Here is a 13,117-nt window from a genome sequence, read left to right on the forward strand (position 1 = left end):
AGAACCTAATTGCAAGGAATTTGTAGATAGAATTCAAATGTATTGATCGTGCTACTTTTCAACATTTATGCTACCGTTGCTGATGTGAGGCTATAAAATTGATTATTTTACTTTGTGCAATTATTTTTTAATGTATTACAATATTATTACATTATTTTTTATTATAGTTTTGATTGTGTTTGCTGTACCAATGAGTAGAATCTTGAAAGTTGTACCGAGACAAAAAGCTCAGAATAAGAGGATAAAAAAATAAGACGAAAAACATGAAAAAGTAAAACATTGAAAACAATAGATTTGTTTGAGAGAGGAGATGGAACAAACATAGGTTTTCCTTTCAATTCGTTCAATTCAAACTTCAAAAGAAAGCCTTCGATGCTTAAACAATTAACATCCTTTTGTAAATTTCAACACATGCCTGACTGCATATTGGCTTAATAGTGTTTCCTAGTTAAGCAATAATTTGACTCTTCAAAGGAGGAAAATAATCTCTTTTTAGGATTACACGTGCCCTTAAGGGGCTTTGACAGCAGATTCCAGGATTTTATGGGAAAACTTTTTAGTGGAATAAATCAAAGGTCATAAATGAATATCTTCACATAGAAAATCCATGAATAAATATATTGAATAAAAATCAATCGCATTAATTATCTTTTATCGTTAAGTTTTTGCCCCGTTTTTAAATTCAAGTTTAACTTTTGTTTAACAATGCTTAAAGAATGATAATCATCACTTAAAATTGCAGCCTTTACCTACATTTCTCAGGAAGGCGAGAGGAGGGTTTGGGATATCAGAAATGAACTTTATCTTCATCATTTTCACGGTTTTCAAGGGGTTTAACGAAAAAATATTTTTATAAGGATATTCCTCATGCGTGCTATCAGGAAGGGAGAAGAGTTAATGCCCCCCCCCCTAGGAAACAAGAACATATTTATAAATTTATAAAATAGGAAATGAAAAATATGAACATTTAAAACTTGGTAAAATGAAGCCTCTGGTAGCAGCCCACCCTCTCTAAAAAGTTTTCTAGTGATACCACGACCTTTTGTGCAGGTAAGCACAAAAATGTAAACTGTTATGCTATGCTTAATATATCAAACAATTCGTGGTAACAAACTGCAGTACGGAGTGACCCGGCTCAATAGTAACCGAAACTCTAAAAAACAGAATTTTGATACCAATAGATACATCAAAAGAATCGGATTTTAATGTTAATTTTAAATATAAAAGTTTCGTAAGGCTTAGTCTCACCCATCAAAAGTTACGACCCTAAGAAAATTTGCCTTATTTTTCAGAAAAGAGGGAAACACCCCTAAAAGTCGTATAATCTTAATGAAAATCACACCATCAGATCCAGAGTATCAGAGAGCCCTATTGTAGAAGTTTCAAGCTCTTATCTGCAAAAAAGTGGAATTTTGTATTTTTTTTGCCAGAAGGAAGATCACGGATGCGTGTTTATTTCTTTTTTTTTCCAGGGGTGATCGTATCGACCCAGCAGTTCCAAAATGTCACAGGAGGGCTCATTCTAATAGAAATTGAAAGTTCTAGTGTTCTTTTAAAGTGACCAAAACAATTGGAGGGCAACTAGGCCCCCTCCTGAGCTCTTTTTTTCCAAAGTCACTGGATCAAAATTTTGAGATAGCCATTTTGTTCAGCATAGTAAAAAAATTTAATAACTATGTCTTTGAAGATGACTTAATCGCCCACAGTCCCAGGGGGAAGGACTGCAAGTTATGAACTTTGCCCATTATTTACATATAGTATTGGTTATTGGGAAGTATATAGACGTTTTCAGGGGGGATATTTTCTAGTGGGGAGGAGGGTCGGGGGAGGAAGTTACGTGGGAGTATTGAGGAGGGGGAGAACCCCTTCATATACGTAATAAAAATATACGAATATAGGAGTTAGTTACGCAGGTTAATTCATAAGTTACGTACATTTATTACTAATAAAAACGTTCGCAAATAAAATTAAAATTTATAGTAGCCTTCTTAAGTAACCAGAAAAGTTGGAGGGCAACAAGGCCCCCTCCCCGTCCCTTTTTCTTAAAATCTTCCTATCACAACTCTGCGAAAGCAATTTAGGCAAAAAAGCAAAATTTAATATGCAAATTTTGTTTTTAAGTATTCATGTACAATGAGCCAAAATCAAAACCTGCATTAATTCAAAAACGTCCAGAAATTAAATAGAAAAATTAAGTCTTTTTTAAGTGAAAGTAAGAAGTGACATAAAAACTTGGAAGTTATTCCGTATATGAAAGGGGCTGTCCCCTCCTCAACGCCCCGCTCTTTACGCTTAAGTTGTTTTTTGTCTTAAAAAGTAGAGTTGTAAGAAAGAGTAAAACTTTACGAAAAGTGTCACGAAAAAGGAATTTTTCGTATGGGGGAGAGAATTTTCAATGGAGGGGTAGCCGGGTCTCCCACCTTTTTTTTAAACTATCAGAAATTAAATTAAAAAAACAACTTTTCTCAACTAAAATTAAAGAGGAACATAAAACTTAAAACAAATATAAATTATTACCTATATAAAGGGGTTACACCCTACTCAATACCTTGCTCTTTACGCTAGAGTTGGATATTTTGTTCCGATTATTTCAGAATAACTATTAGAATAATAAAGTTTTTTTTTAGATTCTGAATAAAATTTTTGCGGAAAGAACGAAGTCCTGAGGAGGGGAAAACCCACTCATATATATAGTAATTTCTGTCCGGTCAGAGTTTTGATGCTCGTCCTCACTTTCAGTTGAAAAAAAAACATGTTTTTTTATTTAATTTCAGTCTGAAGCAATATGCCAGACAGAAACGTCAGGGAAGATAATTATTTTTGGTTAAGACAGGTCGCGGGTCCGGGCTGGGTGTTAAAATAGCCGATTTAATTAACAAAAACGAATTTTGTTTCCTTTCTTTGTGGATAAGTGATTTGCCTGGATTACATGGACATTTTTGGAGGAGTAATTGATTTGATAAAATAAAAAAAAATATCCCATCTTACTAGGATAAATGTATTCCGGGGCCTAATTTGCTATGGGGCAGTTTGCCCCCCCCCAGCTGAAATTTATTTTTTTCAAAAATCTTGTCAAAACTAACATAAGCCTTCACAATTTAAGCATCAACAGTAACGGATTAGTTTTATTTAGTATATATTTACCTTTATAGTACTGTTAAGCATCTTCATAGTACTTTTATAGTACCATATAGTACTTCCATAGCACCAGATGCCTCATTTTCCAGTTTTTGTTGTCATTTTTGCTTGATTTGAAAAAACTGGCTTCAACTTTCCCCCCACCCCCTTACAATTTGGAAGAAATTACGCTACTGAATTTATTTCAAATTAACATATAACGATAGTTACGAGCAGAGGAGGGGTTTTTGGGCTCGTAATGTTCTTCTTCTCAAGGCTTCAGTATCTTACATTAAAATGTCGTAAATGCATATATTTAACCCAATGTTTGACTTACATCAATTTTAGCATACAATGCGCTATACCTTGTTAAAATGAGCATCAATAAAAAATATTGGTCAACATAATTGCTGAATAACAAACAGGGCCGTAAAGTTTGACCCAATACCCCTTCCCAATTTCACAAAAATAGGAATGCATAAACAAAAATGGTTTAAAACTTCCTTTTTCATTTCTTTTAAGTCCCGTATGGGGAATTTTGATAGATATAAATTTGTCCCTCTTGAACAGATTAGAATTATGTTAAAATTTCCAACCACTTTCTCTCCAATTACGCTTCAACTTCACTTTAAAATCCCTCTGTAAATGGAGACTCCTATTAGTCTCTTTGTCTCTCAAGATGCTATTAGAGCTCGTATATGTAAGTTATATTTAAGCAATTATGCAGAAAGGAAGTATTTAGTAACCATTTTTTTTTTTTTTTTTTTTTTTTTTTTTTTTTTTTTTTTTTTTTTTTTTTTTTTTTTTTTTTTTACCGCATAAATTGATAGATTGCTATTTGCTTCACATAAAAGCCATGACAGAAAAATATCAAACCCACCGTAAAAGTAAACAATCAAACAAGTATGTGGTAACGGAGCGACTCCTGAAAAACAAGGAGTGGTTAATTAGAACCATAGGAAAATTTTTAAAAGTATTAAGAAACTTTAATGTAAAAAGCGAGGTATTGAGGAGGAGCCCCTTTTTCCTGAAATAAATAATAATTTCTGTTCGTTTTAAGTTTTATTGGTGCAAACACAACTCAACCTACCCTCATTCAACTCAAATCCCATCGACGTCAACCCTATGCAACCTAACCCCCACTTAACTCAACCCTGTTGGTTTCTAATTTTTGGAATCGCGGCCTTTATAATTTTGGCACTCGTTTTCTATGGTCCTTTCCTTCGCTAGTACTTCTACAAGAATTCATAGATCTGCATAGTCGAACATTGTGGAATGTAAAATGAAATTACTCTGGGCTCTCAGGGTTGCAATGATAGCTGCAGGAACCTGTGCAAGAGCTATGAGGAATCTTCTTAACAGCCTCTAAGAGAAAATCAAACAGTTCGCGGTAAGGAACTGTAAGCAAGGAGCGACCAGGCTCAATAATAACTAAAACTCCAAAAAAAAAACGGAATTTTGATACCAATGCATACATCAAAAGAATTTGTTTTTATACTGACTTCAAATATGTAAGTTTTATAAGTTTGGTCTAACCTATCAAAAATTACGAGCCTAAGAAAATTTGCCTTATTTTCGAAAAACTGGTAGAACACCCCTAAAAGGTCATATAATCTAAAATAAAATCCCACCATCAGATTCAGCGTATCAGAGAACACTACTGTAGAAGTTTCAAGCGCCTATCTGCAAAAATATGGAATTTTGTATATTTTGCCAGAAGAAAGACTACGGATGCGTGTTTATTTGTTTTTTATTTGTTGTATTTTCCCAAGGGGTGATTCTATCGACCCAGTGGTCCTAGGATTTTGTGAGAGGGCTCATTCGGACGAAAAGTATCTACTGCCATTTTTAAATGATCAAAAAATTGGAGGGCAACTAGGCCCCCTCCTACGCTCATTTTTCCCAAAGTCCAAAACTCTAGCCATTTTGAAACTTTGAGATAGCTATTTTGTCCAACATATTCAAAAATTTAATAGCTATGTCTTTGAGGATGATTCAATCTCCCCAGAGTCCCGAGAGAAATGCTGCTAGTTATGAACCTTGTCCATTGTTTATCTATAGTAGGGAATTTTTTTATAGTGGGAGGATCGGGGGAAGGTGGTTAAGTGTGACGATCTTTCCATGGAGGAATTTTTCACGGGGGAAGAGAATTCTTCTATGAAATGGGTGCCGGATATCCCAGCATTATTTAAAAAAACAATCAGAATTTAAATAAAAAAAAACAAGTTTTTTCTACTGACGGTAAGGAGCAACATTAAAACTTAAAACAAACGGAAATTATTACGTATATGAGGGGTTAACCTCACGTCAATACCTCGCTCTTCACGGTAAAGTGTTCTTAGTACTTTCAAAACAGCTATTTATTCTAATTAAACGGCCTTTGTGATTCAGGGGTCATTCCTAAAGAATTTGAAAAAAAATGAATTTTAGCTTAAAGATCGAGGCATTAACGAGGGGTCGAACCCCTCACATACTGGAGGGGGTCACATGATTTCTGTTAGTTTTAAGGTTTAATGTTGCTCCTTACCATCATTTGAAAAAAAAAACTTGTTTCTTTTTTATTTAATACAATAATATATAGTAATCGGAAACAGGCGGAACAAAATTAGAAGGCAAGGGCTGTTACTCTTGGGCCAGGGCCTTGGGCCATTTGCATTAATTTTGAGTTCGGGAGCAAACTAGTAAGAAGTTAAAAATACGACCTTTAGCACTCAATGGAAAGCACGACATTATTTTTTTGGTATAACATTTGGGGTATAACTAAAAAAACAAAAAAAAAAAAAAAACACACACACGAGAACAGGTACAATTCAAAAGAAAACAATAAATTACAGGTAATATCTTTAAATTTTCAAGATTTCAGAGGAAGAGCATTACAAGCCTAACAGCCCCGTCGCATGTATTTACCTTATGTTTAAGCTGAATTAATGTACATTTGTTCCAATAAGACGGGAGATTCATAATTTATCAAACCAACCATCCGTTACTCAAAACACCCACCACTTAATCCAGACAGCTCCTTCTGCACAGAAAAAACGTAATTTTTGCAAAAAAAATTAGTGACGACATAGAATTATACCTACCTAAAACTATACTTATTACCTCCCATAACATCTATACCTAGCATATCTTTTCCGACTAAATTAAGTCAGTAGCCTACCTATATTGTTTGTCTCTGTTACGAGTTCATTACGGTTACTGAATTTCAATTCTTAGTAGAATTTGCTTCAAGTGTGCTTTGAAAAGTCTTCATGTGTATATAATCGAAACTCCAGACTCCTCTCAAAACGCTACAAGTGCTTATATAGAAAACGTAAAAGTATGGGAAAAACTGAATATCCCGAAAACAGTGCATTTTTAGTTTAGAAATAAATTTATATTGGGCGAATCGAGTCACTAGTAAACGCCATAAGCAAAAATGTCAAATCTTATCTTTTTCGTCACAGGGGTGCACGTATAGTCTTAATTGTAAATTGTTTTTTCGAAAACAAGCTTAAGGGAATTTCAAACTAGCCTGAAATTCTTGAGAAATTGCGTCAGATTGAAGTATAAACTGCACCATTGGGATTGCCATCGTTAAAAACGCTGTACAGGAAGCTTACAGTCCCGTAACTTGAACAGCAAGGACAATTTCAATTTTGCATAGGTAGTACTGATGTTGCCTCTTTTTTCTTTTATTCCAATGCTAGCAGAGCTAAAGCACCATAATAATGAAAATACTAATTTAGTTCTGACAAAAAACTGCATCTTCGTATGCAATATGATATAACAAATATCTTTTGACAAGAAATGATTAAACAAAATAAAGATATTTCAGAAGTGCATGTTATGTAGGTTCTTAAACAACTTGTGAATCCTGCCTAAAATAAGAGTTTCACTATCATTAAAAAATTGAGACAGTCGCGTATATCAGCACTCAAATCATACTGTGAGTTCATTATCAAAAATCTAGATCTATGGCTTTATCACCTGATAGAAAATAAGAAAATGCATGTGAAATTTCCTTCAAGAATTTTTATATTTGCGCAATTGCTCAGTGTGACCACCCAATTTGTTATGATTGTTCAATTAAAATGAGAGTCTTATGCAGACAACTGGAATGCCCAATATGCAGACAACCGACCCCCAAGACTATAATCACTAGAGGTATATAACGTTATTTAAAGCTTGTATCCAATATTACCAACTATAGGAAGGATGCTGACAATAAAATTTACTTTTCTGACCCGTCAGTAGAAGTTAGGTTTAGAAGATTTTGGACCATAGATGCAAGAAGTGTCTCCGGCTGGGAAAAGTTTATGACAGCTTTTTGACAGTGGGAGATCATTTGCGACGAGAACTCGAATTATGTTTTATGAAACCCTTACTTAGAGAATCTTAGAATATTTACTTGGGAAAGAAAATTGTATTTGAGATCAAACTTAGATCAGCATAATGAATCCTTTTGTGAGTTTTGCAGTTTTTAGTTTTTTGATCAAGACAAACTCTATCTTCATCTAAGGCAGGATTATTTCTTTTGTCATTTTGTGATGCAAATATTTTTTTTTTTTATAGAAGCTATAACTACTTGACTAATATCGTTCAAATAGATGATTTCTTATGCAAAGAAAACGACTGTAAAAAAAACCGTATACAAGACTATTTAGAAATGAAATTGATCTTAAAATTTATTTAGTTCAAAATCACATTCAAGGATTTCGGAAAGTAGAAGTGAATTTTCCCATCAAGTTTCGTCCTAATCCCTCCACTCTAACGTTTTCCAAGATTTTAGGTTTCCCCATCCAACTCCCCCCAATGTCATCGGATCTGGTCAAGATTTAAAATAAGAACTCTGAGACAAGATATTCGTCTAAATATTAAATGTCATTAAGATCCGATCACCCGTTCGTAAGTTAAAAATGCCTAATTTTTCTAATTTTTCCAAATTAACCGTCCCCCCCCCCAGATGGTCAAATCGATGAAATGACTATTTCTAATTTAGTTTATTTTTGTCCCTGATACGCCTGACAAATTTCATCGTTCTAGCTTATCTGGAAGTGCCTAAACTAGCAAAACCAGGACAGACAGACCGAAGGACAGAATTTGCGATCGCTATATGTCATTTGGTTAATACCGAGTGCCATAAAAACTAATACATTTTTTTCAGATAGAATCGTCAAGAGAATTCTATCAATCATCTATTTAAAGTTTGTTTTTATAACTAAAGGATCTTCGCTGTCCCAACCTGGGCTTCCCCCATCAAGAGAGCTGTAACAGTTACGTTTCACGTCATGGCTTTTGAGTGACTAAATAAGCCTTTATACTAAGATTCAATGCCTTATCCAGAGGGGTTGAGGGGTTTGAACCTCCCCTCCCCTGAAAGATTTTTCCGACTTGCAAAAACGTAACAAAAATGAATACATTAAAAAAATTATTAAAAACCACCCCTGAAAAAATATCCTGGATTCGGCCTTGGTAAGAATAGTAATAAATCTAAGGTGTTAATATATATATATATTTTTTTTTTAATTTGAAGTTTCTAGTATTTGTTTATACCTTCTATGGATCTAAAAAAAATTTTTAATTAATCTATAGCTAGAATTTCGTTAATATGTAGCAATAGTCAGTCAATTAAAAAGGTCACATTTAATTTCGCAAGAAAGGATTCCGTGAAACTTAGTATTTTTCAAAGAAATAGTCACACTTATTGGCTATTTATTTGGTCATGTCTCTCCTTTAAAACAGGGATTTCTCTCTCTAAAAAATATGATTAAAATGCTCAGTCGTTAAACAATTATTGATATTGGAAGTAAAAAGTTGATGCTACTTTTCATGAATGTACATTCGGGGACATTATTTTAAAGTCAAACTAATAAGCAATTTTCTCATAATATGAGTTCTAGAAAATACCTCTAACTACTATGAATCAAAACGGATAATCTAACAATCAACTTAAAGAAGAGCATAAAAGTTCTTTAGTAATTAATTTTCTTCCATAAAACCCTCACCAGAAATTCAGTTAATTCATTGAAATATCCTGAAAGACACTTCAATGCATTCCCGAATTTCTGCAAGTTCATAAACTTTAACAAAATATTTTGTCAAATAGTATTCTATCCGGTTTCTTAACGATGCGATAATTATTGTTTTATCTAGTTGACAATAGTATGCAATAAAATATCTTAGATGATTATATCAATTAAATATACTTAGAGAATTTTAAGAATTAAGGAGAGACTAGCGACCAAGACATTGGAATAAACCTGTTTTAAAGAGAGAGAGAGAGAGAGAGAGAGAGAGAGAGAGAGAGAGAGAGAGAGAGAGAGAGAGAGAGAGAGAGAGAGAGAGAAAGAGAGAGAGAGAGAGAGAGAGAGGAGTAGACCTGTTGATGGATGCATGGATTTTTAAATGGATGAATAGATATGTAGAGGGCTAGAACTTCCAAACATTTAGATACAATTTATAACAGTTCACTTTGAAGTCGACATTATGGTATGAACCATCATTGACAATGTATTTTTATGGGAGTATATCTTTATAATCCTTATGTTTTATTCTATTTTCCTTTTGCTCTATTTTGGATGTTTGAACAGTTCGTTAGAATATTAAACAGCTCACGTTTTCATTTGAGTTAGACTAATTTTCTATTCGTCTCCCACTTATTCATAAATTCAATCCTATATTTCACAGTTTGACGGAATCCAAATTAAAGTTTTATTACAATTTTATAAGCCTGCCCTGCTTAGACTTTCTCTATTATATAGTTTTTCCGGAAATATATCTTTATAATCTTTATGAATTATTCAATTTTTCTTTTGTTCTAATTCTGAGTTCATCATAACAAAAACTTTTCACTGGGAAATGGCCAAACGTCTTATAACAACAAACCAATATATCATTTAGCAGTCTTCAATTTCTAAAAGTGACAACTCCCTGGTGCCAAAAATTAACATTCCATATAATTAGTGCCATAATTTTTACCGCAACAAGTTGAAAGGAAGTCAAGATAACTGGGTCTTCCTAATTGAAGTCCAATTAAAAATGTCACTGGAAAGTATTTGTAATGATTTTCTAATTGGAAATTACGACATGCCAAAGAGTGTGATGGTGATTAAGGTTAGAATCATTTTAAACCGACATTAACGAGGTTACCAAAAAGATGCTGCTCCAGAAAAATAGAGAACCTACTTGTGTAAAATGTTGTGACTCAAAAACTTTTCGTTCCTTTTACTAGATTACATAAAAAAAAAACTAGTTTTTTTAACTGAAAGTAAGGAGCGATATTAAAACTTAAAACGAACAGAAATTACTCCGTATATGAAATGGGTTGTCCCCTCCGCAATCCCTCGCTCTTTACGCTAAAGCTTTTAATTGTTTTAAAAAGCAGAATTGTGGCAAAGAGTCAAACTTTAGCGTAAAGAGCGAGGGATTGCGGAGGGGACAACCTATTTCATATACGGAGTAATTTCTGTCCGTTTTAAGTTTTAATATCGCTCCTTACTTTCAGTTAAAGAAACTAGTTTTTTTATGTAATTTCTGAACGTTTTTGAATTAATGCATGTTTGATTTTGGCTCTCCACACATAAATTATTAAAATGAAATTTGCATTTTAATTCCTTTTTTGGCTAAATGGCTTTCTCTTAGTTTTGATCAGACGATTTTGAGAAATAAGGGATGGGGAAGGACGCCTAGTTGCCATGCAATTTTTTTCGGTTACATAAAAAGGCAACTATAAATTTTAATTTTTAACGAATTTTTTTATTAGTAAAAAATATACGTAACTTAAGAATTAACTTACGTAATAAACTTTTATATTCTTTAATTTTTATTATGTATATGAGGGGTTTTGTACCCTCGTTAATACCTCGTTCTTTACACTAAATCGTAAGTTTTGTCCCAATTTTGTAAGAATGACCCCTGAATCAGAAAGGCCGTAGAATAAATAGTTGAAATTACTAAAAATACTATAGCATAAAGAGCCTCACTAATACCTCCTAAATACCTCACTCCTAAAATGTCCTCCTAAATACCTAACTCTTTATGCTAAAGTATTTTTAGAACCCCTCATATGCGTAATAATCTCTGTTTGTTTTAAGTTTCAATGCTACTCTTTACTTTCAATTGAAAAACTTTTCCATGTTTATTTTTTCATTGTTTTTTTTATAGTTTTTTTTTAGAAAATTGTGCGCCCTTTTCATTGAATTTCTGTTCCCTCATGACATATTTCTCTAAGGAAAGATCCTCCCACATAGCCCACTCCCCTCAACCCCACCCCCAAAACCAAAAAAAATCCCCTGAAAACGACTGTACACTTGCCAATAAACATTATTATACGTAAACACTGGTCGAAGTTTGTAACTTGCAGCCCCTCCCCCAGGGACTATGGGGGAGCAAGTCATTCCCAAAGACATAGTAATTATGGTTTTTGACTATGCGGAACAAAATGGCTATCTCAAAATTTTGATCTGTTGATTTTGGAGAAAAAATGAGCATGGGAGGGGGCGTTGGTGCAAAATCTGATTCTTTTGATGTATATTTTAGCATCAAAATTCCGTTTTTTAGAGTTTTGTTTACTATTGAGCTGAGTCGCTCCTTACTACAGTTCGTTCCCATGAACTGTTTGATTAATATTTCTCACAAAAGTAGCAATCAGGTTTAAAAAAGGCTAGGCTATTTATCTCTCCAGATTTCATATTTCCTTGTCTATCTGGCTATGCAGCTCAGCATTTGTCAACCCCAAGACGAGTTGACCCAGTTTAAAAAAGGCGAGTCTAATTACATCTTCAAATAAGAAATAATATGGTTGACTTACAAAAGTCCGTCGCAAAAATAAACCAATGGAATTAAATAATAAACAAATGGAATACGCTTTTTAAAACCGAAATGTAGGTCAGTAATCTTTTTTTCTCTTTTTGCTGCAGCTATTGAGTAATCGTTAATGGAAAGATTCCTGAAGTAACATTTATGTCCAAAAAATGAAGGCTAAACTTGAATAATTCCATTTTTAATAAATACGACAGTTTTCTTTTAAAAAAGAAGGTTTAAAGGCGTTGACATAGAAGTAATCTTTTAGTCGGCTTCTTAGCCACAAGTGGCTGCATATATCTTTATGACTGGGGAGCACGACGGAACTGAAGGGATGGTTTGACTGCAACAGACACTAGTAAAATAGAAGAAACTTTATGGATTTAGGAAGGCCTTTTTTCAGAATTTGCTTTGAGGAGGGGGGCAAAAATACTGGCTGGTTAGTTGCACACTAACCAACCATTAAAGGAGTGCCTGATTCGTCGAAATAAGGACATACTTACACCTACAGAGTGTACTTATGTTTCATTTGCAATGTTTTCTTGTATACGGTAGACTAAGGCATCCTACGGCAAAAACAACTAGATAGGGCAATTTATGATAGGACGGAGAAACTACCAGGCTCCTGTCAAAGAGGGTTAAATAAGAAATACGTCAAATTATTCTAATAACTAGTATTTACTAGTGCTGTTTATGTACTCGAAATGTTCTATTTAGTTATATTCATGGGTCTTTTAGTTTCCAAGCTGGTTAGCTGCTCAAAGTTAAAAACGGAGAAGCAGTAACAAAGAAAATTACTTTGTGGTAAAAAAAAATTGTTCAAAGATTTTAATGGAGGGAGGAAGGAATAGTTAAGTATCTTTTGTGCTTGTCTATGTTTGTGAACAGAGTAAATACGTTGAGATATGTTTGAGGCGGGAACAGTTTTACTTCACAACTTATGCTTATTTATTCGATTGGTAGGCAGACAATTCCCCTCCCCCAAGGGTGAATAATTCATAAAAAGGGAAGGGGATTAATTATGCAAATTTGGCGAAAACTAAGGTTAAGCCAGCAATGGTTCATATCCTCCTTCTCTAGAAACATTTTCTGATCTTGGACCTGTTTCGAAAAAAAGGATAATAAAATGATTTGCCTTGTTACTAAAAAATTTAATTACTAGCATAAAAGCATAAAAGTTAAGCATGTGCTTTAACACAGAAATATTTTACAAATC

General features: G+C 33.6%; 1 protein-coding gene across 2 annotated transcripts in view; it reads right to left on the bottom strand.

The window, feature by feature from the left end:
• Positions 1 to 13,117, bottom strand: part of LOC136027043 (zwei Ig domain protein zig-8-like) — a 170,214-nt gene that overhangs the window by 98,779 nt on the left and 58,318 nt on the right. The window lies entirely within an intron of this gene.

This window comes from Artemia franciscana, chromosome 5, assembly GCF_032884065.1.
Source record: "Artemia franciscana chromosome 5, ASM3288406v1, whole genome shotgun sequence".
NCBI lineage: Eukaryota > Metazoa > Arthropoda > Branchiopoda > Anostraca > Artemiidae > Artemia > Artemia franciscana.